Genomic DNA, 27,433 nt, shown 5'->3' with positions numbered 1-27,433 from the left:
TTTGATAAATTATATTACATGGTATATTACATGCTGTCGAAGCAGGCCCCCTAAAAAAATTTTTGATTGAATTTACACATGACAAACTTACATCCGATTATTTCCTTCACAATGATGACTGGATCAGGTTGATAGCAATGGTTAGATTGGGGTTGAAAGCAATCACAATTGACAACAATAAAGATTACAATGTTGCTCGTATATAATCCTAACAATTGGGCCCATTGAAATTTGACATACTCTTTCTAGGAGATATTATTAGTAGGCTTGTAGGCTGGGCCGACTCAGCACCAAAGTCACTGCGGCCGACATTAGAGACAGAGGCTTCTTTTGTTCTCTCTCTCCCTCTTTTCAAATGAACAGCACAATCTTTATTCACACCAGGTGTGTCACAGCCTACTGAAAACAGTTGCCATAGTAAGGACTCCCCACTTTTGATAACCTTCGAAAGTGTTCATCATCAGACAGCAATACACTTCCCAACCCATTCTGAAATTGAACTGGAATGTCTAGTTAAATCCAGCTACAGCACTTTATTCCCAGGATGAACAGCAATGAGACGACGAGTATGGGTTATACACATTAACATCTTCGTAACACGCATGGCGTTACTTCGATTACATTTTCGAAATATTTTGATAAAATTGAACTCAAGGCAACATTGCAAGTCACATCACTGTGTCATCAGATCAACTTTCCCATGTCCTAATATGTTTATGAGACCATATCAATACTTCTATACAGTCAATACATGCAGCTAGTGCATGGGTTCTCCGAGGTGGCGAGTACACAACATGACTCGATATGGAATCTGCCACATGGCTACTTGTGCATGAGATCTTTGAAGAAGCGAAGAAGCCTTTCTCCTGTACCAGATGAGGTTGCACCTTTTCCTCGAAGTCCTTGTAGCACCCCGGCTTCCTCTCTAAGATGTGTCAACATTCCCACCCTCTTTTCCCATTTGGGCTTCTTCTGCAACTTCTCAGACTCGATCATAAGGTCGATGTACTCCTTCGTGGACAGCGGGTTGGGTTTGAGGGCAATGGCCTCCAACATCTCCACGTGTTGTTGAGCGTCTCGTATGAGCTGGAGGAGTTTCTTCCCTAGGTTTTCCATGTCCGCTTCGATGGTGGCGATTACTTGTTGTTTGCTCTGCTTCCCAGACTTGGCTTTCTCGTAGCGGTCCAGGAGTTCCTGGACAGTCCTCTTCTCTTTCACATAAGTCGTCTCAAAGCGAAATCCCATGTTCTTGTGAACATCCCAGTGACAATTGGAGGGGCAGATACGACAAGAGCCGCCATTCATAGCCCAACAGTTCATCTTGTCACTGTCTTCTGGGATGTAACAAGGGTAATGGCACGTCATGTTACACTTGATGCAGTTCGTGACGTATTCTCTCTTATTTAAGTCAATCTTGTTTATTTTGGGGACTTCGATCTCCTCCTCATAGTCCTTGCTGCCAGTCATGTCGTCATCGAGACGCGCCATCATGTCCCTCTCCTGCTCCAGGTTAGCCAATTTGCCCAAACCCAGATGAATCTGGTTCTGAAGACCCACAACGCACATCTGCAGCCGACTCCTCTCTTCCAGAACGTCCTTGGTCATTTGAAGACTGACTGGGGACGTTTTTCCCAGCTTGGTGAAGAATTTGTCCATACTCCGAATGCCCATTTCCCAGAAAAGTTTGCTGATGTAGCCAGAATTTTCGTCGTCAGAATCAGAGTCTTCGTCGGAATCCGACCCGTGGACCTTGTTGTCGGCATACACGGCGCTGTTGTTGAACCTGTAGAAGCCCTCGTATTCCACATTGGCTTCCTTAAGGGCCTCTAGGACTGGTGGATTCTTGGCATCAGCAAAGGTGGCCATAACGTAGATGTTGCTCTTCACATTCTTCCCGAACATTGAGGAGAGGCCGTCGAAGACGTACCTCTGCGTTTGCGTTAGTCTTGCAGCAGACGAAGGCGTGACGTAGCCGATGCCATCGACCTGATCAATGCCGTAGTCCTCCTCCAGGAAGCTCTGTAGCTGTCGCATCATTTCCCGATCTCGCTGGATCCCGCGGGTGTCCCCGAACCCCGGGCTGTCGATCAGGACGTAGCTGTAATCGAAGGGCATCCCCGGCTGGTGATGGAAAATGTAGGCAGTGATGAAGTCCGTCTGGCTCTCGGCCTGGGACCTCTTGGGAGAATCCTTGTCGTCGATGAGAATAAACCGGAAGTTGTCTCTGAAGTCCACCCCGAAGATGTAGTTGACCATTGCATTGATTAGAGTCGTCTTGCCTGTTCCAGTGGCCCCCACAAGAAGGATGACCTTTGTGGGTCGGTTACTTGGATGTCCGAGTGACAGCTTTTGTACTTGGTGTTTGTCGTCCCTGTGATCCGTCCTCAGCTCCAGCTTTAGGATATCCAGTCCCTCAATTTCTCCATAGGGCACAGTGTACTCTTGGCAAACCCTCTCCTTCAGGCCTGAGGCGATAGACCTTGATACCTATAAAAGACGATGAATACCTGAATAAATTAAACACTTGAAACTAGGGAAAGAACTGGAAAGAAGCAAATGAATGAAGAAATACTCTCTTTCAGGTCAGTTAACATGTGAAACTGAAGAAGAGAACTGGAAAGAATAAAATTAAGCCACAAGAATAAGGTACAGGTGGGCTCTCTTTCAGGGGGTCACAACATTTTAGTTAGTTAGTTAAGGTTTATTCAACAATATGAAATACAATTTAGACATACATATATACAATTTTTTTTTCTTTTACAAAATTAGTAGTTGAAAAGGGAGAGCGAGAAACAAAGCTTATGGGGAGTTGCTCTCTCTTTAAGGATTTTTTTTTTATCATTCCCCCCCACACCGAATACGAACCCAACAAGAAGTCAAAACCAAAAATAATGGGAAGACGGAAGAGGAAGAAAAAATATCTATAAAAGGAAACTTGGAGTAGCATATGCTAATGTTGTTGGTTTACTATAGGCTAGGTTGAAAATTAATAACTACATAAGGATATACGGACATTCATTTTTTGTAACTAGTGGAAACAAACTCCCAAAAAAATTTGACCTACGGTTGGGGAATAATAGATACACCTCTTGGGGAAGAGAAAGGAAAGATAACGTGGGTGAAGGGGTAATGTTTGTGGAGAGAAGTGACTGAGGTGGAAGAAGCTAATCTTAGTAAAGGCAACACTGAAGCAATTCACCTAAAATTTTGCACTAGAGGGCAGAATAAGAGTCTTCATGGTGGCATATGTATCCCCCAAGACAAGAAATTGGAATGAATCAGAATATCATTAAATTTTATTGGATACAGCCCTTTTCCTAAAGAAAAACATTTAACAAAGTAGCAATGTAGTCCTTATTTGAGATTTTAATTGCAGTGATGTAAACTGGGGGGGGGGGATAGGAAGCAAACTGCAAATCAGTTTCCTGAGAAGTATAGCAATGGAAAATACAATGACCCAATGGGTAATGGAAGTGACCCAGGTAAAAGATGACATTCCCACAAGATTAGACGTGTTATTAAGCAAAGAGCCAGTCATTATCAGCTCACTGAACTACCTTTGCCCCATAGGGAAAAGTGACCATGTAACAACCAAGTTTCAGCAGGAGGATTAGGAAATAAAGCCAAAGAATGAATCACACAGACAAGGGAGACTCAGTTTAAGGAAAGCAGATTACTTAGGGTTGAAAAGATCCTTTGAAGAAGCAAACTGGGATAAATTCAGGAACACCACGGGAAGGAGGAAATGGGAAATCTTTCTAGACATTTACAACCAAGGAGTGAACAAACATGTGCCAAAGACTAGTGGGAGGAAGCGCAAGAGGACTCGTTTCACATAAGGTGAAATATTAAAAAAAATAAAAAAAAAAAAAAAAAAAAAAAAAAAAAAATACATGGATGTGGCTTGGGGGACAGGAAGGACAAGGAGCAATAGAAAAAAATACAAAACAATCTAGAAATGACTATACAAGAATTCGCTGGGAGGAAAGGGGAAAATTGAAAGAAGCGTGGTAGATGAATGCAAAGATGATCCGAAACTGTTTTACAGGTTTGTAGCCAATTTAAGACACGGAAGTAATCACCAAATTAATAGTGGGTTGTGATTTCTATTAAGAAGCCTCAGTTTAGGCAGAAATAATGAAAGTTTCCAATTGGTCTTCACAAAAGAAAATACTTTTTTGGAGAATGATGGGAGGAGGACATTTTTTTTAGAAGACATAAATGTGGAATTGAGGGAAGTAGTCAACCTCCTAGGATCACTCATATTGCCGCCTGATTGGAAAAGGGTAAATGTGGTGCCTATTCACAAAGGTAGAAATGAGGAGACACCAGCACAAGTGAAATTATATGAAAGGATCGTGAAAGATCGATAGACCGAATATCTTGAAAAGATGAACATTCTGACAGTCAGTCTGGTTTTAAATCTGGAGAGAGATGGGTGGATTGTGTGTACATCGACATAGAGAAGGCATTTGAGAAAGTACCTCACAGTCGACTAATTGGAAACTGTAGCATGTTGGAGGACTGAGCGGCAAACTACTAGAATGGATGAAAAGAAAGGCAAACTACTAGATTGGATAAAAATAGAAACAATCTACTAGAATGAAAAAAAAAAACAGGACAGTAGTAAAGGATATATCAAGATGGAGAGCAGTGATGAGCAGAGTACCACAAGGTTCAGTGTTTGCACCCATGTCTCTTGTCTACGTCATTGGCATGATGAAAGGAACAAGCTATGCCAACATGTTTGCAAATGATGCAAAATTCATGAGAAGAAATTGGGACGGTAGACTATTGCGAAAAGATCTAGACACTATTTTTGCATGAAACCAAGAATGGAAAACCAAGTTTTATGAATAAAACAACTATAATGGTAATAAAATAAATAAAGAAAATACTCCTTGGGAAATGAAACCTTTACAAAAGCAGAAGGGGAAAAATTTCAGTGTTGATATGTCTGCTACCTAACAGACATATCAACAACATTGTGAGAGAGATATATGGACTACTGCAAGGATAGAAGTGGCGTTTCATTATATGGATGAAAAGATGAACATATATATATATATATATATATATATATATATATATATATATATATATATATATATATATATATATATATGTGTGTGTGTGTGTGTGTGTGTGTGTGTGTGTGTGTGTGTGTGTGTGTGTGTGTATTTACCTAGTTGTATTTACCTAGTTGTATTTTACGGGAAGGGGAGCTATGCTCGTGAGGTCCCGTCTTCATATCTCATTTTATCTAAACTATTTTTAAATTCATGTATTGTTTTTGCACACACCACTTTCTCATCTAACTTGTTCCAACTGTCTATTGCTCTGTGAGGAAAGCTGTTCTTTTTCAAATCTCTTCTATAGTTGTCTTTTTTTATTTTCTTTCCGTGTCCTCTTGTATTTCTGTCATCCCATTTTATCAGATTCTCTCTATCAGTAATTTCTATGCCTTTCATGATTCTGTAAATAGCTATCAAATCTCCTCTCTCTCTTCTTTGCTCTAGTGTCTGTAGTTTAAGTTTTTGTAGTCTCTCTTCATATGATAGTTTTGAGAGTGTTGGTGCCAGTTTAGTAATTGCTCTTTGTATTCTTTCAAGTTTTTTTATACATTTTTTTGTACTTGGTGACCATATCGTTGCTGCATATTCCAATCTTGGTCTTATCAGGGTGATTAGGATTTTCCTCACCATTTCTTCATCCAGGTATGTAAATGCCACTTTGATTGTTCTTATTAAATTATAAGTTTCTCCAAAAATCTTATTTATATGTTTCTCAGGTGACATATTATTCATAACAATGACTCCCAGGTCCCTCTCATTTTCTACTCTTTTTATTCCTTCTTCTCCCAAATTATATGATCCTGTTATTCTGTTTTTGCTTTTTCCAAATTCCATTATACTACACTTTTTTGTATTGAACTCCATCTCCCACTTCCTACTCCATTCTTGTACTTTATTTAGATCTCTCTGTAGTGATTCACAATCCTCTTCAGTTTTCACTCTTTTCAGTAATTTTGCATCATCTGCAAAGAAGCTCATATAGCTTTCAATTCCTTCATCCATATCATTGATATATATAGCAAACATTATTGGGGCCAGAACTGTTCCCTGCGGGACACCGCTTATTACTTCATTCCATTTTGAGTGCTGATCTCTTATCACTACTCTCATTTTTCTTTCTTGCAAAAAGTCTTCCATCCAATTTAGCAATTTACCTTGTATTCCTCCTTCATATTCTAATTTCTTAAGCAACTTCTTATGTGGTACTTTGTCAAAAGCTTTTTTTAGGTCTAGAAATGCACAATCAGCCCATCCATCTCTTTCTTGTATTATATCTATTAGTCTTGAATAGAAACATATTAAATTGGTGACGCATGATCGTCCTTGTCTGAATCCAAATTGCCTTGGATTTAGTACGTTGTTTTTTTCCAAGTATTTTACCCATCTACTTTTGATCATTCTTTCACATATTTTTGCTATTGTACTTGTTAGAGAGACTGGTCTATAGTTGGTAGGTTCTTCTTTATTTCCTCCTTTATATATAGGTACTATATTTGCTTTTTTCCAATCTTCTGGAACTTTTCCTTCTTTTAAGGAACTGCTTATTATGCTATGTATTTTGTCGGCCAGTTCATTCCTACATTCTTTCAGAATCCAGTTTGCTATTTCATCTGGCCCATGCGATTTTCTGACATCAAAATTACCCAAGTGTGTCAATATTTCATTCTTCGTTACTTCTATTTCTTCCATAGGGGGGACTTTTTCCTTCCACTCAATCTCTTCAGGTTGTATATTTTCCCTTGTAAACACTGATTTAAAATGTTTGTTCATAATTTCTGCCATTTCCATTTCCTCAGTGTATTCAACTCCTCCTTGTCTTAATTTCTCCAAGTCTTGTTTGTTTTTCAGTTTATTGTTTACAAATCTGTAGAATAGTTTTGGTTGATCTTTACACTTTTCTATAACATCTTTTTCATATTTTCTTTTTTCCTCTCTGCACTTTTGTACATATTCATTTCTATAACCAGTATATATTTTCCATTTTTCAGGTCTTCTGTCTTTTTTCCATCCGGTCCAGGCTTTGTCTCTTTTGTCTTTTAACTCCCTACAACTTTTGTTGTACCAGCATTTTACATATTCTTTTTCTTGTTTTTGTCTTGGGACATACTTTTCCACTCCTTTGTAAATTTTTGTCAAAATATTCCATTTCTCTTCCACTGATGTTTCTTCTTTGTATATTTCTTCCCAGTTTTCTTGTTGGAAGAATTCTCTTATTTTATCAAAGTTTGTTTTTTCATACATCATTCTTCCTTTTCTATATTGTTCATTTCTTTTCATATATTTTTCTTCATTAAGTTCCAGTTCAATCAATATGTGGTCACTTTTACCTATTGGTATTTTATATTCAATCTTGCCCACTATTCTAGGTTCAGTTGTAATTATTAAGTCTAGCCTCGATGGTTCTTCTTCATTTCTATACCTAGTGTTCTCTTGTATCCATTGTGTCATTGAATGGTCAGTAATCATCTCAAGTAGAGCATTTCCCCATGAGTCATCACCACTCTTTACTGTCATTTCTTCCCAGCAGATTTCTTTGCAATTAAAGTCGCCCATCATAACTATTCTTCCTCCGTCTTCCATTATTTTAGTTAATGCTATCTTTGTGTCCTCTAACATACTTTTATGTTCACTCTCCTCCCATGAGGCTGTTTTCGGAGGCACATAATTGATCACAAATTTTCTGCTCTTCTTATCTCGGTCTTCCACTTCTATCATAATCATCTCTACTGTATTCTTTCCATATATGACACCTTTCACGTTTATATCCTTCTTTGTCAGGAACATAACTCCACCCCCTTGTTTTTTCTCTCTGTTTCTAATCCAATAATTGTATGTATCATGTCCTACACTGTTGGGTGGTAGTGGGCCTTTTAATTTTGTTTCTACAATTCCCATTATGTCCGGTTCTTTTTCTTTCAAATAATCATTCAGTTCATTCAATCCTGTTATCAATCCATCTATATTTGTGTAAGACACTCTTAGTTTTCTGCCACTTCCATTGTGTTCTCTGTTTCCCTTATGTTTTTCTTTAGTATGTCGAACTGCTTTATTTTCATGTTCACTACTCTCCAATAGAATCTCTCTTTCTCTGACTCCGTTCTTTCCTCGTTTTTTGCCTTAGCTTCAATTCTTTTCTGCTTTTCTGCCTCTCTTTCCTCCTTATTCATTTATCTTTTTATCCATACCTTTTTATATTGATCATTTGTTGCTAGTTTCCCTGTCTTGGATAGAATTTTCTCTGCCGTTGTTTGTGACCTGAATTTAATCTTAATTGGTCTGGTCTTATCTGTACTATATTTTCCGAGTCTGAATTTTTCCTCAATTTCCTTTATAATTTCTGGTTCATCTTCCTGGACTAATTTTAATAAACTGCTTACCCTTTCATTTTCCTCCTTGATTCTTGCGGTTCTATCTGGGTTATGTTTCTCTTCCATTCCTAATATAATTATACATTTCTTTTTGTCAGCTAATTCTCTTACTATATTCTCCTTCTGTCTCATCACTTTAATAACTGAGTCTTCATTATGTTCTTTCAATTGCTGTTTGACTATGTCAGTGAATGAAACCTTATTCCCTTCTTGAGTTATTCTCCAATTTTTAGCTTCTGTAGCTATTTTCTCACTGTTTTCATTACTATTCTTCTTCAATTTCTCATTCTCCTCCTTTACATTTCCTAACTGTCTTTTTAGGTCCTCTACTTCTTCAGTTAAGTTTCTGTTAGCCTTCTCTAGTTGTTCCAATCTTTCAATTCTCTGGAAGATGGAGTCTACCTTACCTAACTTACGTTCCAAGTCCTCGATCACCTTATCAACTCTCTCCTCTAGTCTTATCAGTCGGGGGGGGGGGGGGGGGGGGTGTGTCCCCCCCACCCTCTTTAAATCCCTGGAACATATTCTCGTCACTTTCTACTGTATTTCTCCTCTCTATACTTCTAATCTTTACATTTTTATTTGCCATTTCGTCATCCGGTGGTCGTTTCATGTTGACCTTACGCCCGTCTGCCTGGGCCAAGTCCTCCACATCCTCATTTCCTTCCATTTCCCCAGCAATCCCTCCCCTTCTCCTCTTTTCCTACTTACCTACTGCCTCACGAGCAATTTCCCCCCCCCCCCTGCAAACACAAAAAGGCACTTCTCTTTGCGTTGGTATCCACAATCTGCACTTTTCTTCAGAGCGTTCGTCAAGCCGTCCGTTCGTTGAAAGTGTGTGTGTGTGTGTGTGTGTGTGTGTGTATTCACCTTGGTCTTTGGATCACGTGTTGGACCCGTGAACGATAGCTATTTCCTTCCCAGAGGAGAGCTCAGAGCTCGTATGACCGATCTATGGGTAATGCCGTGACCTTACATGCACATACACAGCCAACTCCCCACCCACGAGAGTTGGAGTAACGACTCACAGCGCAGCGATACTGAAATTATTTCAGCCCTGGGCAGGATTCGAACCTGGACCGCCGTAGTGACAGTCGGGGACTCTACCAACCGCGCTACCGAGTCGCGCGCGCGCGTGTGTGTGTATTTACCTAATTGTATTTTACGGGAAGGGGACCTATGCTGGTGGTGTTCCGTCTTCATATCTCATTTTATCTAAACTATTTTTAAATTCATGTATTGTTTTTGCACACACTACTTTCTCATCTAACTTGTTCCAACTGTCTATTACTCTGTGAGGAAAGCTGTTCTTTTTCAGATCTCTTCTATAGCTGTCTTTCTTGATTGTCTTTCCGTGTCCTCTTGTATTTCTATCATCCCATTTTATTAGATCCTCTCTATCAATCATTTCTAGGCCTTTCATGATTCTCTAAACAACTATCAAATCTCCTCTCTCTCTTCTTTGCTCTAGTGCAGAGGTACTCAAACTGGGGTTCGCAAACCCCCAGGGGTTCACAAGAAGATTTCTAGGGGTACTTAGATGGCTGACGAAAAACGTATTTTAAATAGTGGTAGTTGTGGATTATGAAATTCTGTGCTAACAGTGTGTGTTCCTTCAATCTCACTGTTCTATGCTGGTTTCTAAATTAACAATGTTGATTACCAATAGTTGAATCTGGTGTGTGTGTGTATTTACCTAGTTTACCTAGTTGTATTTTACGGGAAGGGGAGCTATGCTCGTGGGGTCCCGTCTTCATATCTCATTTTATCTAAACTATTTTTAAATTCATGTATTGTTTTTGCACACACCACTTTCTCATCTAACTTGTTCCAACTGTCTATTGCTCTGTGAGGAAAGCTGTTCTTTTTAAAATCTCTTCTATAGCTGTCTTTTTTTATTTTCTTTCCGTGTCCTCTTGTATTTCTGTCATCCCATTTTATCAGATTCTCTCTATCAGTAATTTCTATGCCTTTCATGATTCTGTAAATAGCTATCAAATCTCCTCTCTCTCTTCTTTGCTCTAGTGTCTGTAGTTTAAGTTTTTGTAGTCTCTCTTCATATGATAGTTTTGAGAGTGTTGGTGCCAGTTTTGTAATTGCTCTTTGTATTCTTTCAAGTTTTTTTATACATTTTTTTGTACTTGGTGACCATATTGTTGCTGCATATTCCAATCTTGGTCTTATCAGGGTGATTAGGATTTTCCTCACCATTTCTTCATCCAGGTATGTAAATGCCACTTTGATTGTTCTTATTAAATTATAAGTTTCTCCAAAAATCTTATTTATATGTTTCTCAGGTGACATATTATTCATAACAATGACTCCCAGGTCCTTCTCATTTTCTACTTTTTTTATTCCTTCTTTTCCCAAATTATATGATCCTGTTATTCTGTTTTTGCTTTTTCCAAATTCCATTATACTACACTTTTTTGTATTGAACTCCATCTCCCACTTCCTACTCCATTCTTGTACTTTATTTAGATCTCTCTGTAGTGATTCACAATCTTCTTCAGTTTTCACTCTTTTCAGTAATTTTGCATCATCTGCAAAGAAGCTCATATAGCTTTCAATTCCTTCATCCATATCATTAATATATATAGCAAACATTATTGGGGCCAGAACTGTTCCCTGCGGGACACCGCTTATTACTTCATTCCATTTTGAGTGCTGATCTCTTATCACTACTCTCATTTTTCTTTCTTGCAAAAAGTCTTCCATCCAATTTAGCAATTTACCTTGTATTCCTCCTTCATATTCTAATTTCTTAAGCAACTTCTTATGTGGTACTTTGTCAAAAGCTTTTTTTAGGTCTAGAAATGCACAATCAGCCCATCCATCTCTTTCTTGTATTATATCTATTAGCCTTGAATAGAAACATATTAAATTGGTGACGCATGATCGTCCTTGTCTGAATCCAAATTGCCTTGGATTTAGTACGTTGTTTTTTTCCAAGTATTTTACCCATCTACTTTTGATAATTCTTTCACATATTTTTGCTATTGTACTTGTTAGAGAGACTGGTCTATAGTTGGTAGGTTCTTCTTTATTTCCTCCTTTATATATAGGTACTATATTTGCTTTTTTCCAATCTTCTGGAACTTTTCCTTCTTTTAAGGAACTGCTTATTATGCTATGTATTTTGTCTGCCAGTTCATTCCTGCATTCTTTCAGAATCCAGTTTGCTATTTCATCTGGCCCATGCGATTTTCTGACATCAAAATTACCCAAGTGTGTCAATATTTCATTCTTTGTTACTTCTATTTCTTCCATAGGGGGGACTTTTTCCTTCCACTCAATCTCTTCAGGTTGTATATTTTCCCTTGTAAACACTGATTTAAAATGTTTGTTCATAATTTCTGCCATTTCCATTTCCTCAGTGTATTCAACTCCTCCTTGTCTTAATTTCTCTAAGTCTTGTTTGTTTTTCAGTTTATTGTTTACAAATCTGTAGAATAGTTTTGGTTGATCTTTACACTTTTCTATAACATCTTTTTCATATTTTCTTTTTTTCTCTCTGCACTTTTGTACATATTCATTTCTATAACCAGTATATATTTTCCATTTTTCAGGTCTTCTGTCTTTTTTCCATCTGTTCCAGGCTTTGTCTCTTTTGTCCTTTAACTCCCTACAACTTTTGTTGTACCAGCATTTTACATATTCTTTTTCTTGTTTTTGTCTTGGGACATACTTTTCCACTCCTTTTTTGTAAATTTTTGTCAAAATATTCCATTTCTCTTCCACTGTTGTTTCTTCTTTGTATATTTCTTCCCAGTTTTCTTGTTGGAAGAATTCTCTTATTTTATCAAAGTTTGTTTTTTCATACATCATTCTTCCTTTTCTATATTGTTCATTTCTTTTCATATATTTTTCTTCATTAAGTTCCAGTTCAATCAATATGTGGTCACTTTTACCTATTGGTGTTTTATATTCAATCTTGTCCACTATTCTAGGTTCAGATGTAATTATTAAGTCTAGCCTCGATGGTTCTTCTTCATTTCTATACCTAGTGTTCTCTTGTATCCATTGTGTCATTGAATGGTCAGTAATCATCTCAAGTAGAGCATTTCCCCATGAGTCATCACCACTCTTTACTGTCATTTCTTCCCAGCAGATTTCTTTGCAATTAAAGTCGCCCATCATAACTATTCTTCCTCCGTCTTCCATTATTTTAGTTAATGCTATCTTTGTGTCCTCTAACATACTTTTATGTTCACTCTCCTCCCATGAGGCTGTTTTCGGAGGCACATAATTGATCACAAATTTTCTGCTCTTCTTATCTCGGTCTTCCACTTCTATCATAATCATCTCTACTGTATTCTTTCCATATATGACACCTTTCACGTTTATATCCTTCTTAGTCAGGAACATAACTCCACCCCCTTGTTTTTTCTCTCTGTTTCTAATCCAATAATTGTATGTATCATGTCCTACACTGTTGGGTGGTAGTGGGCCTTTTAATTTTGTTTCTACAATTCCCATTATGTCTGGTTCTTTTTCTTTCAAATAATCATTCAGTTCATTCAATCCTGTTATCAATCCATCTATATTTGTGTAAGACACTCTTAGTTTTCTGCCACTTCCATTGTATTCTCTGTTTCCCTTATGTTTTTCTTTAGTATGTCGAACTGCTTTATTTTCATGTTCACTACTCTCCAATAGAATCTCTCTTTCTCTGACTCCGTTCTTTCCTCGTTTTTTGCCTTAGCTTCAATTCTTTTCTGCTTTTCTGCCTCTCTTTCCTCCTTATTCATTTCTCTTTTTATCCATACCTTTTTATATTGATCATTTGTTGCTAGTTTCCCTGTCTTGGATAGAATTTTCTCTGCTGTTGTTTGTGACCTGAATTTAATCTTAATTGGTCTGGTCTTATCTGTACTATATTTTCCGAGTCTGAATTTTTCCTCAATTTCCTTTATAATTTCTGGTTCATCTTCCTGGACTAATTTTAATAAACTGCTTACTCTTTCATTTTCCTCCTTGATTCTTGCAGTTCTATCTGGGTTATGTTTCTCTTCCATTCCTAATATAATTATACATTTCTTTTTGTCAGCTAATTCTCTTACTATATTCTCCTTCTGTCTCATCACTTTAATAACTGAGTCTTCATTATGTTCTTTCAATTGCTGTTTGACTATGTCAGTGAATGAAACCTTATTCCCTTCTTGAGTTATTCTCCAATTTTTAGCTTCTGTAGCTAGTTTCTCTCTGTTTTCATTACTATTCTTCTTCAATTTCTCATTCTCCTCCTTTACATTTCCTAACTGTCTTTTTAGGTCCTCTATTTCTTCAGTTAAGTTTCTGTTAGCCTTCTCTAGTTGTTCCAACCTTTCAATTCTTTGAAAAATGGAGTCTACGTTACCTAACTTACGCTCCAAGTCCTCGATCACCTTATCAACTCTCTCCTCTAGTCTTATCAGTCGGGGGGGGGGGGGGTTGTGTCCCCCCCACCCTCTTTAAATCCCTGGAACATATTCTCGTCACTTTCTTCTGTATTGCTCCTCTCTATACTTCTAATCTTTACATTTTTATTAGACATTTGATCCTCGCTAAGTCTTTTGTTTACCTTCCGCTTGTCTGGCTGGTCAAAGTCTACTCCCTCCTCATTTCCTTCCATTTCCCTCAGTAATCCCTCCCCTTTTCCTCTTTCCCTACGTTCCCACTACTCCACGAGCAATTTCCCCCCCACCCTGCAAAAACACTAGGCACTTCTCTTTGCGTTGGGATCCACAGACTTCACTTTTCTTCAGAACGTCTTCTAAGCCGTCCATTCGTTGAAGTGTGTGTGTGTGTGTGTGTGTGTGTGTGTGTGTGTGTGTGTGTGTGTGTGTGTGTGTGTGTGTGTGTGTGTGTGTGTGTGTGTGTGAGTTAGTCAATGAATTACCATTCTCCTCATTGTCAGATTGTTGGGGGTTCGGGAAGATGATCTTATAACTCAGGGGGTACTTGACGAGAAAAAGTTTGAGCACCCCTGCTCTAGTGTCTGTAGCTCAAATTCGGCTAGTCTCTCTTCATATGATAGTTCTGAGAGTGTTGGTGCCAGTTTTGTAATTGCTCTTTGTATTCTTTCATTTTTTTTATACATTTTTTTGTACTTGGTGACCACATCGTTGTTGCATATTCCAATCTTGGTCTTATCAGAGTGATTAGGATTTTCTTCACCATTTCTTCATCCAAGCATGTAAATGCCACTTTGATTGTTCTTATTAAATTATAAGTTTCATCAGAAATCTTATTTATATGTTTCTCAGGTGACATATTATTCATAACAATGACTCCCAGGTCCTTCTCATTTTCTACTTTTTTTATTCCTTCTTCTCCCAATTTATATGATCCTGTTATTCTGTTTTTGCTTTTTCCAAATTCCATTATACTACACTTTTAGTGTTGAACTCCATCTCCCACTTCCTACTCCATTCCCATACTTTATTTTGATCACTCTGTAGTGACTCGCAATCTTCTTCCGTGTTCACTTTTTTTAATGGTTTTACATCATCTGCAAAGAAGCTCAATTTCTTCATCCATATCACTAATAAATATAGCAAACATTATTGGGGCCAGAACTGTTCCTTGTGGAACACCACTTATTACTTCATCCCAATTTGAGTGTTTGTCTCTTATCACTACTCTCATTTTTCTTTCTTGCAAAAAGTCTTCCATCCATTTAAGCAGTTTGCCCTGTATTCCTCCTTCGGTTTCTAATTTCTTAAGCAACTTCTTATGTGGTACTTTGCCAAAAGCTTTTTTTAGGTCTAGAAATGCACAATCAGCCCATCCATCTCTTTCTTGTATTATATCTATCAGCCTTGAATAGAAACATACTAAATTGGTGACGCATGACCGTCCTTGTCTGAATCCAAATTGCCTTGGATTTAGCACGGTTTTTTTTTTTTTCTAAATATTTTACCCATCTACTTTTGACAATTCTTTCACAAATTTTTGCTATTGTACTTGTTAGAGAGACTGGTCTATAGTTGGTAGGGTCTTCTTTATTTCCCCCTTTATATGTAGGTACTATATTTGCTTTTATCCAATCTTTTGGAACTTTTCCTTCTTTCAAAGAACTGTTTATAATGCTATGTATTTTGTCGGCCAGTTTATTCCTGCATTCTTACAGAATCCAGTTTGCTATTTCATCTGGTCCATGCGATTTTCTGACATCAAGATTACTCGAGTGTTTCATTATTTCATTCTTTGTTACTTCTATTTCTGTCATAGGGGGACTTTCTCTTTCCATTCGATATCTTCAGGTTGTATGTTCTCCCTCGTAAACACTGATTTAAAATGCTTGTTCATAATTTCCGCCATTTCTACTTCCTCTGTGTATTCAACTCCTTGTCTTAATTTCTCCAAATCTTGTTTGTTTTTCAGTTTGTTGTTTACAAATCTGTAGAATAGTTTTGGTTGATCTTTATATTTTCTATGACATCTTTTTCATTTTTTCTCTTTTCCTCTCTGCACGCTTGCACATATTCACTTCTATAACTAGTATATATTTTCCATTTTTCAGGTCTTTTGTCTTTCTTCTATTTGGCCAATTTTATCTCTTTTGTCTTTTAACTCTCTACAACTTTTGTTGTACCAGCACTTTACATACTCTTTTTCTTGTTTTTGTCTTGGGACATACTTTTCCACTCCTTTTCTCTACGAATATGGTAACGTTACTTTTCTCAAACACTATCCAATCACTCCTTTACAACCTCTCCCAAGTACAGAAAAGCTGGTCATCTCAGACAAAATTCTAAATACTTTAAGAATATTGTTACCTTTCGGTTGCATGATGCAGAATTTTCACCATGTTGGTCTATTGTTACCGTACTACACGTAATAATGAAATATATTGTATCACAGCGTTAGATTAGCGTTACTAATGAATTATAGATACTTACCGGCATTGTGTTTGCGAAGTTTAGCAAGTAACTCAATTGAAGGCAAAGCGAATTCCTTTGTCACTCTGCTTCGTATCGGAGATTCTCGTCCACTACAGCTTAACCTTTTGCAGGGGAGATACGTATTCCCCAATACGTTTTTCGCTCCATACAACGACAGTACGTCATGTCTTTCTTCCCAACGTGATCATGATTGGTTAGGCCACACACCGTTTAGCCAATCAAAATCTAGAGCTGTACAATACGTCAAACAGGATATGACGTCACTCACAAGTCGCCACAAAGGCGTTGGCCCCGAAGTCTTTCATAGAATAAAGAAGTAATTAGATAAACAAAACAATAAATACATTAATGCAAACACTGTGTAGGAAAAATATTCATCTATCTACAGAACGGTTGAATACATTATTCGGTATAATATGTGGAGAATATTATGACTTCCGACAAATTTTAACATGTGATGCTGACTACATCTGTAGGCTAATTTAGGTGACCGCCCCACCAAGTTAATTCTGGGGTACTTTGTGTGAATTAAAGCATTTACATTGAAAACTTAAAACTACATACCTGAGATCGGCAGGGACTCATTGAACCCTGAAAATTACAATGACACCACAAAGCATCATGTGTCTTTGTGAAGGTATGCGTTGAGGGGAGACTGGCTCTCTCACAGAACGCGTCCCCTCCCATTGGTTACACCGTTTGTCGCACTTACACTTCACACTATTGGGTTTATATGAGGTCTGGGATTGGGGTAAATTTCATATCACTTCCCAATCACGTTCTGCTTGGTATCAACTCTTGTCCTGGACTGCGTGACCAGGGATTCGACGTCGCTCCGAACGCCTAGTGAACTTTGACCTCTCGTTGCCAAAGGTTGGGAGGTACAACTTCATCTTAACTGATGTGAAAATGTTGCACAATACATGGAAATTAGAGGTGGGTAAAATACCTGCAACAATACTCAAAACGTAGAAGTCACCAAGAGGTCAATAAAAAGATTAATAATGAAAATGATATATCGGCAACTCGACATTCCTTAGAGTCAACTATACTTGGTCTCATGGCGTCGAGCCTCTTACAGATTTTTTTATATAATGTTTTCGTATATATAAATAAAAATGATAGGCCACTCTATCTAATTGGAAAAGTAGATTTGTATGATTTGTTATGCATTCTTTTCATTTTAGAACACAGATTTCTTACAGCTTGATATGTTTAATTGCTGTATTTTTAATCTTAATGCGAATTATACAGCTATCAATCCACTAAATTACCTGAGGCCGTAAACACTAATGTCTATATTAATTTGTAATAATATCTAATTTACTTTAAAAAATTACTCTGTCGGGATTTATTCCCAATTTTTATGTACTACTAGCTTAGTGAGGGATACCTGACTCCATGAGTAATACCATCCAAATCTGCGTTCACTCATAACTGTTCTGACCTCCCTCTCCCCCCCCCCTTTTTTTTTTTTTTGTCCTTCAGAAGTTTAGTTTAGTATAACGATGTTTGATGTTACAAATTGGTTTCCACCTTCGTTTTGCTAGTCATATGCCTCAAGTGGGGTCCTAGAACAGTTATGATTTTACCATAATACAAGCCTGGTGAATCAGGGCACCAGGCAATGAGGTAATTGGACTTTATCCTCGTTCTCCTTGTTGTTTTACTCATACGAGTACCGGTCCCCTGTACCCTACTTCTGGTGCTTCAGGTTATAATGTCTTCCTAGTGCTCATACAAAGTGCCCCCTCCGTCCTGAGATTCAGATAAAATTTTATAATTAATTAATAGGTGACCCTAGCTGCAATGTAGCATTCACTATAACAACATGTTGATACAGCTGTAGAATACTGTAGTATATCATTAATGGTACTACTCTCATATAGTACTCAATCATACTGTTTTGTTACAATTTAACATTATTTTGCTGTTCCTTTGCTTATGCAATGTTCCTTATTGTGATAGTGCTCAATTTTTGGTCTCAATATCCTATGTGTTACGAACATTTTAGTAATATTAGCAAAAATATAGCAATGTTTATGTGTCATATGTGTACTGACTGGCATTACTCATGATTGTCTCTGGTCTCCTTAACCCCATACGTATGTTGTCTGTGTGACTTAGTGTAGAATAACAATCTAATGAGGATCACGATGGAAATAAGCGTACATGCTTTTTGTGTTATCCCCGGCAATTTGCAACTACTATTTCGAACTATGTGTTCTTGTCATTATCTGCACTTCATGTATATTGGTCCCTTGCCAAATAAAGTCTATCTATCTATTCAACCATTCTGTTGTGATCGGAGTAGGCTGTATGCTGTACGTTCTCAGACGACGTGGTCCACGCTATGTAACCGCTGAGCCTGTGAACCTGTGAACGGACATACATATCAGCAGGATTGTGGCAGAGACATACAGACTGCTGCACACTATTAAAATAACGTTCCACTATAAAGGGGGGGGGGGCAACCTCCGGCCCGCCACCCTGCTAGGCATTATTATTGGAATCCGGCCCACGGAACTCCCAGCAAAAGGAGAGAAAAAATTCAGTAAATAATGTTTTCAAATAAATACATTTGATTATTGAATTACTTTATATTTCGTTCGTAACAGTAGTAATAGTAGTAGTAGTAGCAGTAGTAGTAGTAATAGTAGTAGTAGTACGAAAATAAAACATGAAAACTGTAATAATATGGAGTAGTAGTAGTAGTATGTACAAATTTAAGCTAGATCAGATTAGAGAAGTAATAGAAAAGCTAAAGTTTACACTAAATTATGCTAAACTTTTAATGGGGAATTTTAAATTTGCAAACAAATTTATTTGAATATGAAATGTTAGAATTTGAATATCTGATTAAATACAGTCAACAAATTAACTTTATTTACTAACCATGATTGTCTTGTCTGACATATCAAACTGGCTTCACTGGAAGAGATGGAAGGTTCGAGAAAAAAAAAAAAAACATTCGGCAGTTGTTGGAAATGTTGGATTTATAAAGTCAACTTTCAACATTATTGTTCTTGAGAATATTCTGTCGTCAGCAATCGTCAAATTCCATTCTTCAAATCGAGTTCAAAGTCAACTGCCATATTCATCACTCGTCAACCGTGTATCAACGAATTCAAGCTTCAAATCCAGTTCAAGTCGTCATTTGTCAACTCAAATTTTCACAAACCCTCTGTGTGGTGTCTCCAGTTCGTTCAGGTCGGACAATCGTGTAATTAAAATTTGCCAAACAACATCCGCTAGCAGATACTGTTTTGGCAACTATGCCCATCGCTGCACGGTCTATGATCCTACCACTGCCAGAGCAGCCAGAGTCAGACACTAGCGGTCAGTGTCCGCTAGACTTTCAGATAGATACAAGGTACGTAAGCCTTTTGGTCAGTACAGATCAATTACAGTTATTATAAAAAATCAATTACAACTACTAAAATGATGTAGCTACTAATTAATTATATTTAAATTAGATGACGTACATTAACAATCAATGCACCATTATTTCGCTTATTCATTGTTGATATACCCCATTTTCTTCCTTTTCAGTTCATCATGTCTGCGACCCAGCGTGTTAAGAAGAGGAAAGTGGACCTCGAGCATCGGACCTTCAACCCTGAGTGGGAGAAGTACTTCTTCATCGAGTGCTTTGGACAGGTCCAGTGCCTCATATGCTTGAAGACTGTGGCTGTCCTAAAAGAGTACAACGTGCGCCGCCAACGGGAGACAGAGCACCGATCGTCAAACTTTGCGCCGCTGCTTGCCGCCGAGAGGAAGGGACGCCATCGTTAGACTATCAGGCAACCTGTAGAAACAAACTTCGCTCTTCCGCAAGCAGAATACTGAGGCCGAAAGGCGACGCGCGCCAGTTATGAAGTCTCCCGCATATTTGCACGCCGAATGAAGTCATTCGCGGAAGGGGACTTCATCAAGGAATGCCTCCTCGCTGTAGCGGACTCCGTCTGTCCCGCACCGTTCGTCGCCGCATCGAGGATATGTCGGACAACGTGCACGACTCACTCAAAACACGCAGCTCGAACTTAGTCGCCCTTTCCCTCACTCTGGATGAGAGCACCGACACAAAGGACACGGCCCAGCTGGCCGTTTTCATCCGCGGCGTTACCACTGACCTCCAGGTGTGTGAGGAATTACTCCAGCTTGTCCCGCTGCGCGGCACCCCACTGGGCAAGACTTCTGCGACGCCATGTTGATCAGCACTCCCTGGACCTCTCCCGTCTTGTATGCGTGACGACCGACGATGCCCCGGCGATGGCTGGGGAGAAGAAGGGCGCCGCTTCACTGCTAGTGCGCCACTGTGAAGCCGCCGGGTACACTCAGGCCAATAACATGATGCGCTGCATCATCCACCAAGAGTCCCTGTGCGCCATGTCTGCCAACCTCGTTGATGTCATGTCTGTCGTGGTAAAGGTCATTAAATCCATCCTCTCCAGCAGCCTTAACCACCATCAGTTCCAGGTACTGACGGGCGAGGTGAACGTGCACTACAACGACCTGCTCTACTTCAGTGAGGTACGCTGGCTGAGTCGTGGGGCCATGCTGTCTCGTTCGTGCGACCTACAGCAGGAGATTTGAATCTTCCTACGTCAGAAGAACCTTCCCTACGCTGATCAATTCTCTGATCCGCGGTGTAGCTCGCCTGGCCCTGCTCACCGACATCGCGGCGCACGTGAGCGCCCTCAACATGATGCTGCATGGCAAAGATATTCTCGTGACAGATCATGTACGCGCATATCACTGCCTTCGAGGTTAAGCTGCGCTTGTGGAAGGCTCAGTTGGCTTCTGGTCAGTTTGTGCATTTTCCTCGCCTTGCTGCTTGCGCCCCTCTGCGTGAGGAATTTGCTTCCCAAATCCAAATGGGGAGTGTTTCTAGTGGAGTTCCCCAGGGTTCGGTTTTAGGTCCCTTATTGCTCATTATTTACATAAACGACTTGGACAATGGGGTTAATAGTGATGTTAGTCATTTTGGGGACGACTCTAAAATAGGACGCCTAATTAGGTCAGGAGAAGACGCCGAGATTCTGCAGGAAGATCTTAACATATTATTCACATGGTCGGTGAAATGGCAAATGTACTTCAATATCTCAAAGTGCAGCGAGTTAAACGTAGGGCTACACAACCCCGAAAGCAGATATAGCTTAGATAACACGTTTTTAGAGAAAAGTGAGTGCGAGGGAGTTCTAATGAGTCCTGACCTTAATCCAGGAAACCGTACATTAGAGCCAGTAATAAAGCTAACAGATCATTAGGTTTCATTGCTAGGACGGTTACGGTTAGACCCATGCTTGACTATGCGGTACAGTTTTGGTCTTCGTCCTATAGAATGGGCATCGATTCACTAGAATCAGTACAGAGGAGAATGACCAAATTGATACATGAGCTCAGAAATTTATCTTACGAGGAGAGGCTTAGGCAATTTAACTTACGCTCTCTGGAAAGACGCAGACTGCGGGGGTGATCTAATAGAGGTGTTCAAGTGGATTAAAGGCTTTGACAAGGACGCAAACAAGGTAATCATATTAAGACAACAGAGCAGGACTTGTTACAGTAATGAATTTAAATTGGACACATTTATATTTAAGATGGAAATGGGTGAGAACTTGTTTAGTAATAGGATGGTCAACGAATGCAATAAACTTAGTAACCATGTAGTAGTGAGCTCTGAAACTATCGGTTGTTTCAAGAAACGGTTAGACAACTATGGATGGAGATGACAGGTGGTAATGGACATGGAAGTGTCTCTTGTAGTCTCCTTCATTTTTATGTTAACTTAATCTATATCCTTTATTTCCAATGATCACATTTAGATTTGCATTGTTTGAGCTTGGGCTATATCACCTAAGCTATATAGAGCTTGGGCTATATCACCACATATTAATGCATATATATGGAAAACAGTATTTCTGCACATCTTTTAGGCATGTGGTCTTAATTTACTTCCATCATTTCTTAAAATCCTCCCATCTTTAATCAGATCTCTTCTGTCAGTGCAATATATCCCCATTAATGACCTGAACACTATACTCATATCACCTCTTTCCCTTCGCTCCTTCAAAGTTGACAGACCTACTGCTTTTAGTCTCTCCTCGTATGATTTATCTTCTAGGCTGTGGATCAGTTTGGTTGCTGCCCTTTGTATTCTCTCGATCTTCCTTACATCTTTCATTCCGTGTGGGGACTATACTACTGACGTATTCCAGTTTTAAACGAATCAGGGTCTCGTTGAGTTTTTTTCATCATCCCTTCATCCATATAGTGTAGGGACGGGCAACCGTTTCAGAGTGAGGGCCAGATGAGACTTTTGGATGGAGGCCACGAGCCGGAGTGAAAAACGAAATCCCCAGAATTACTCTATTTTGTACAATACATTGAATACAATGAAAAAATTATACAAGAATTGCATTGAACACCCTACAAATCTATGAGACTGCTGGTGCTCTTTGTCATAAAGAAGTATTTCCATGTCTGGCACGATAGTTGAGGTAGACAACAGAAGAATGTCATTGAGGTGGCGGTCTGAGAGTTGGGAGCGAAGGTGAGACTTCGCTTACTTCATTTTGGAGAAGAGCTGTTCGCAACAGTAGGTGCTGCCGAACATGGCCACAATACATTAAACATGCGCAATGAATTTTTGAAATTTGTTAGAAGGGAGGACGGTGTCGCGGAAGAAGGACAACGGAGAAGAGGTGCGGAACTTCGTCTTCATTTCATCGGTGCACTACAACTCCACCAACTCCATCTGCAGGGAGGCAGGGGCATCTTCCACGGGGAATTCAAAGGGAGCAGTGAAAAGCTTCAAGTCTGCAAACAAGGCAAACTAACATTCTACCAAAATTTACACAAGACAAATTAACATTCTACCACTTTCTTCACAATGGTGACTGGATCAGGTTGATAATAATGGTTAGTTTTGGCGGTGAAAGCAATCACAATTGACAACAAAGATTACAATGTTGATATCATATAATCCTAACAATTGGACCCACTGAAATTTTACATGCTCTGTAAGAGACATGCTGGCTTGTAGGCTGGGCCAACTCAGCATCAAAGTCACTGCGGCCGACATTAGAGACAGGCCTCTTTTGTGTTCTCTCTTTCTCCCCGTTTTCTTTTTTTTTCTTTCAAAGTGAACAGCACAATCTTTATTCACACCAAGCGTGTCACAGCCTATTGAAAACAGTTGGCATAGTAAGGGCTGCCCACTTTTGATAACCTTCGAAAGTGATCACCATCAGACAATACACTTCCCAACCAATTCTGAAACTGAACTGCACACCAACTACACACTTTGTTCCCTGGTTGAACAGCAATGAGACTGCGAGTACGGGTTATACACAAACATTTTTGTAGCACTCATGGCGTTACTTCAATTACATTTTTCAAAATATTTTGATATGATTGAACTCAGCAACGTTACAAGTCGTATCACTACAACAGTGTTATCAGATCCACCTTCCCATGTCCTAATGTGCTTACGTTTACAAAAATTTTCAACCTTAGTCGTCCAAAGCTCTCCAAAACAAATGCCTTCAACTTGACCAATCATTCTGCAGAACTTGAATTTCAATTTCGGTGAGCTTCAATCCCAGATAAGGTCGTCTCCAACAGTACCGAGACCATATCAACACTTCTATGCAGTCTACAAATGCAGCTGGTGCATGGGTTCTCAGAGTTGGTGGCGTGTATACAATATTACTCGATATGGAATTTGCCACATGGCTAATTGTGCATGAGATCTTTGAAGAAGCGAATAAGCCCTTCCCCTGAACCAGATGAGGCCGCACCTTTTCCTCGAAGTCCTGGGAGCACCCCGACTTCCTCTTTAAGATGTGTCAACATTTCCACCCTCTTTTCCCATTTGGGCTTCTTCTGCAACTTCTCAGACTCGATCATGAGGTCGATGTACTCCTTCGTGGACAGTGGGTTGGGTTTGAGGGCAATGGCCTCCAACTTCTCCACGTGTTGTTGAGCTTCTCGTATGAGCTGGAGGAGTTTCTTCCCTAGGTTTTCCATGTCCGTTTCGATGGCGGCGATTACTTGTTGTTTGCTCTGCTTCCCAGACTTGGCTTTCTCATAGCGGTCCAGGAGTTCCTGGACAGTCCTCTTCTCTTTCACATAAATTGTCTCAAAGCGAAATCCCATGTTCTTGTGAACATCCCAGTGACAATTGGAGGAGCAGATACGACAAGTGCCGTCAGTCATGGCCCAACAGTTCATCTTGTTGCTGTCTTCTGGGATGTAACAAGGGTAGTGGCACGTCATGTTACACTTGATGCAGTTCGTGACGTGTTCTCTCTTATTTAAGTCAATCTTGTTTATTTTGGGGACTTCGATCTCCTCCTCATAGTCCTTGCTGCCAGTCATGTCGTCATCGAGACGCGCCATCATGTCCCTCTCCTGCTCCAGGTTAGCCAATTTGCCCAAACCCAGATGAATCTGGTTCTGAAGACCTACAACGCACAGTTGCAGCCGATTCCTCTCTTCCAGAACGTCTTTGGTCATTTGAAGACTGACTGGGGACGTTTTTCCCAGCTTGATGAAGAAGTTGTTCATACTACGAATGCCCATTTCCCAGAAAAGTTTGCTGATGTAGCCAGAATCTTCGTCGTCAGAATCAGAGTCTTCGTCGGAATCTGACCCGTGGACATTGTTGTCGGCATACACGGCACTGTTGTTGAACTTGTAGAAGCCCTCGTATTCCACTTTAGCTTCCTTAAGGGCCTCCAGGACTGGGGGATTCTTGGCATCAGCAAAGGTGGCCATAACGTAGATGTTGCTCTTCACATTCTTCCCAAACATCGAGGAGAGGCCGTCGAAGACGTACCTCTGCGTTAGTCTTGCAGTAAACGAAATGCGTGGCGAAGCAGATGCCGTCAACTTCAGCGATGCCGCAGTTCTCCAGGAAGGTCTGCAGCTGTCGCACAATTTCCCGATCTCGCTGGATCCCGCGGGTGTCCCCGAATTCCGGGCTGTCGATCAGGATGCAGTTGTGGGAGGAGGGCATCCCCGGCTGGTGATAGAAGATGTAGGCCGTGATGAAGTCCGTCTGGCTCTCGGCCGGGGACCTATTGGGAGAATCGGATTCGTCGATGAGGATGAACCGGAAGTTGTCTCTGAAGTCCACCCCCGAAGATGTAGTTGACCACTGCATTGATTAGAGTCGTCTTGCCTGTTCCAGTAGTCCCCACAAAAAGGATGACCTTACTGGTTCGTTTGGTTGGATGTCCAAGAGACAGCTTTTGTAATTTGTGTTTGTCGTCCCTGTGATCCGTCCTCATCTCCAACTTTAGAATTCAAGTCCTTCAATTTTTCCACTGGGCACAGTGTACTCTTGGCAAACCCTCTCCTTCAGGTCTGAGGCAAGAGACCTTGATGCCCATAAAAGACGATGAATACCTGAATAAGTTTAATACGCAAACAAGTAATACTCTCCTACATGAACAATTGAAACTAAGGAAAGAACCGGAGAGAATCAAATGAGTGAACAAAATATACTCGCTTTCATGTCGTCAGTTGACATCAGAAACTCAAGGAGATAATTGGATAGAATAAAATTAAGCAGCAATAATAAGGTCCAGGTGGGGTCTCTTTCAAGGGATCATAATATTAATTTGGATCATTTCTCCCACACCGAATACGAACTCAACAAGAAGATGCCAAAGCCAAAAATTTTGATGGTAGGACGGAAGAGGAAAAAGAGTTTTTTTTTTTCAATTTGTCAATCAGATGAAGAAATTGTTAAAAAAAAAAAAAAAAGTAAGGCAGTATTGCAAAGGAAACACCACTCTTGGAGTAGCATATGCTAAAGTTAATGGCTTACTACTTCACAGTCGACTTGTGTGGAAATTGGAGCATGTTGGAGGACTGAGGCAAACTGCTAGAATGGATGGAAAAAAAATTAAGGAAAGATACGTGAAGACCGTAGTAAAAAAGGTCAAGATGGATAGGAGTAACGAGCGGAGTACCACAAGGTTCAGTGCTTGAGCCAATAATGTTTCTTGTCTATGTCAGTGATATGATGGAAAGAACAAGCTATGCCAACATCTTTGCAGGTGATGCAAAAATCACGAGAAAAGTGAAAATAAGGAGGACGGTAGACTATTGCTAAATTATCTAGACACTATTTTTTTACGGAACCAAGAAAGAGAAATGAAGTTTAATAATAAAAAAAAAAAAAAAAAAAAAATGCAAGGTACTAGGAATGGGCAGTGGTGGCAAAAGACCATCCTTAAAGAACTCCTTGGAAAGTGAACCCATTACCAAAGCAAAAGAGGAGAAAGATTTGGGAGTGTTGATAAAAGACGAGATTGTGGGAGAGACATACGGATTACTGCAGAAGATCAACATGGCGTTTCACTCTGTGGATGAAGAGATGAAGGGAAAACTCATCGAAATCCTGATTTGTCCAAGACTGGAATATGCATCAGTTGTGTGATTTCCACACAGAGTGAAGGATATAAGCAAGATCGAGAGCATACAAAGGGCAGCAACCAAACTGGTCTCCAGCCTGACAGATAAACTATACGAGAAAAGACTAAGAACACTGGGCCTACCAACTTTGAAAAATCATATGCGTCAGTAGTATGGTCTCCACAGGGTGAAGGATATCAAGATCGAGAAAATATAAAGGGCAGCAACCAGATTGGTCCCCAGCATAACAGATAAACCCTCAAGTGATTGACAATGAGTGGAGGAGCCTTGATTGTACTAAAATCCCTGATGAGATCAGAAACTCGAGATCTGATATGGTGAGTTTTTATTTGAAACCAAAGCCATATTTCCACTGTGACGATAAAAACAAATTTGGGAACATTGCCACATTAGCTCTATATATTCTCTCCATACCAACCTCTAATGCTGATGCTGAGAGAACATTTTCCAAGCTGAATAATGTAAAAACGAAAACCAGAAACTCCCTCTCATGTCAGTCAATCTCTTCATTGATATATATTTCAGAGGAAGTAAATATGATGGGTGGCTGTTATAAGTACAAGCCATCAGACTTTCTGTTAGAAATTGTAAAATAACTATGTTGTAATTTTGTACTTTTAAATGTTGTTATCATAGGCCTGTTGTTATA

At 39.5% G+C, this 27,433-nt stretch overlaps 1 pseudogene; it reads right to left on the bottom strand.

Annotated features, from left to right (window-relative positions):
• Positions 1-25,842, bottom strand: LOC143037376 (uncharacterized; annotated as a pseudogene).
• Between the last annotated feature and the right edge of the window lie 1,591 nt (positions 25,843-27,433).

The sequence above is a fragment of the Oratosquilla oratoria genome, chromosome 22 (assembly GCF_046742065.1).
Source record: "Oratosquilla oratoria isolate Oo_2021 chromosome 22, ASM4674206v1, whole genome shotgun sequence".
Taxonomy (NCBI): Eukaryota; Metazoa; Arthropoda; class Malacostraca; order Stomatopoda; family Squillidae; genus Oratosquilla; species Oratosquilla oratoria.
The sequence above is the reverse complement of the archived record's forward strand: the minus strand, read 5'-3'. Positions and strand labels throughout refer to the sequence as shown.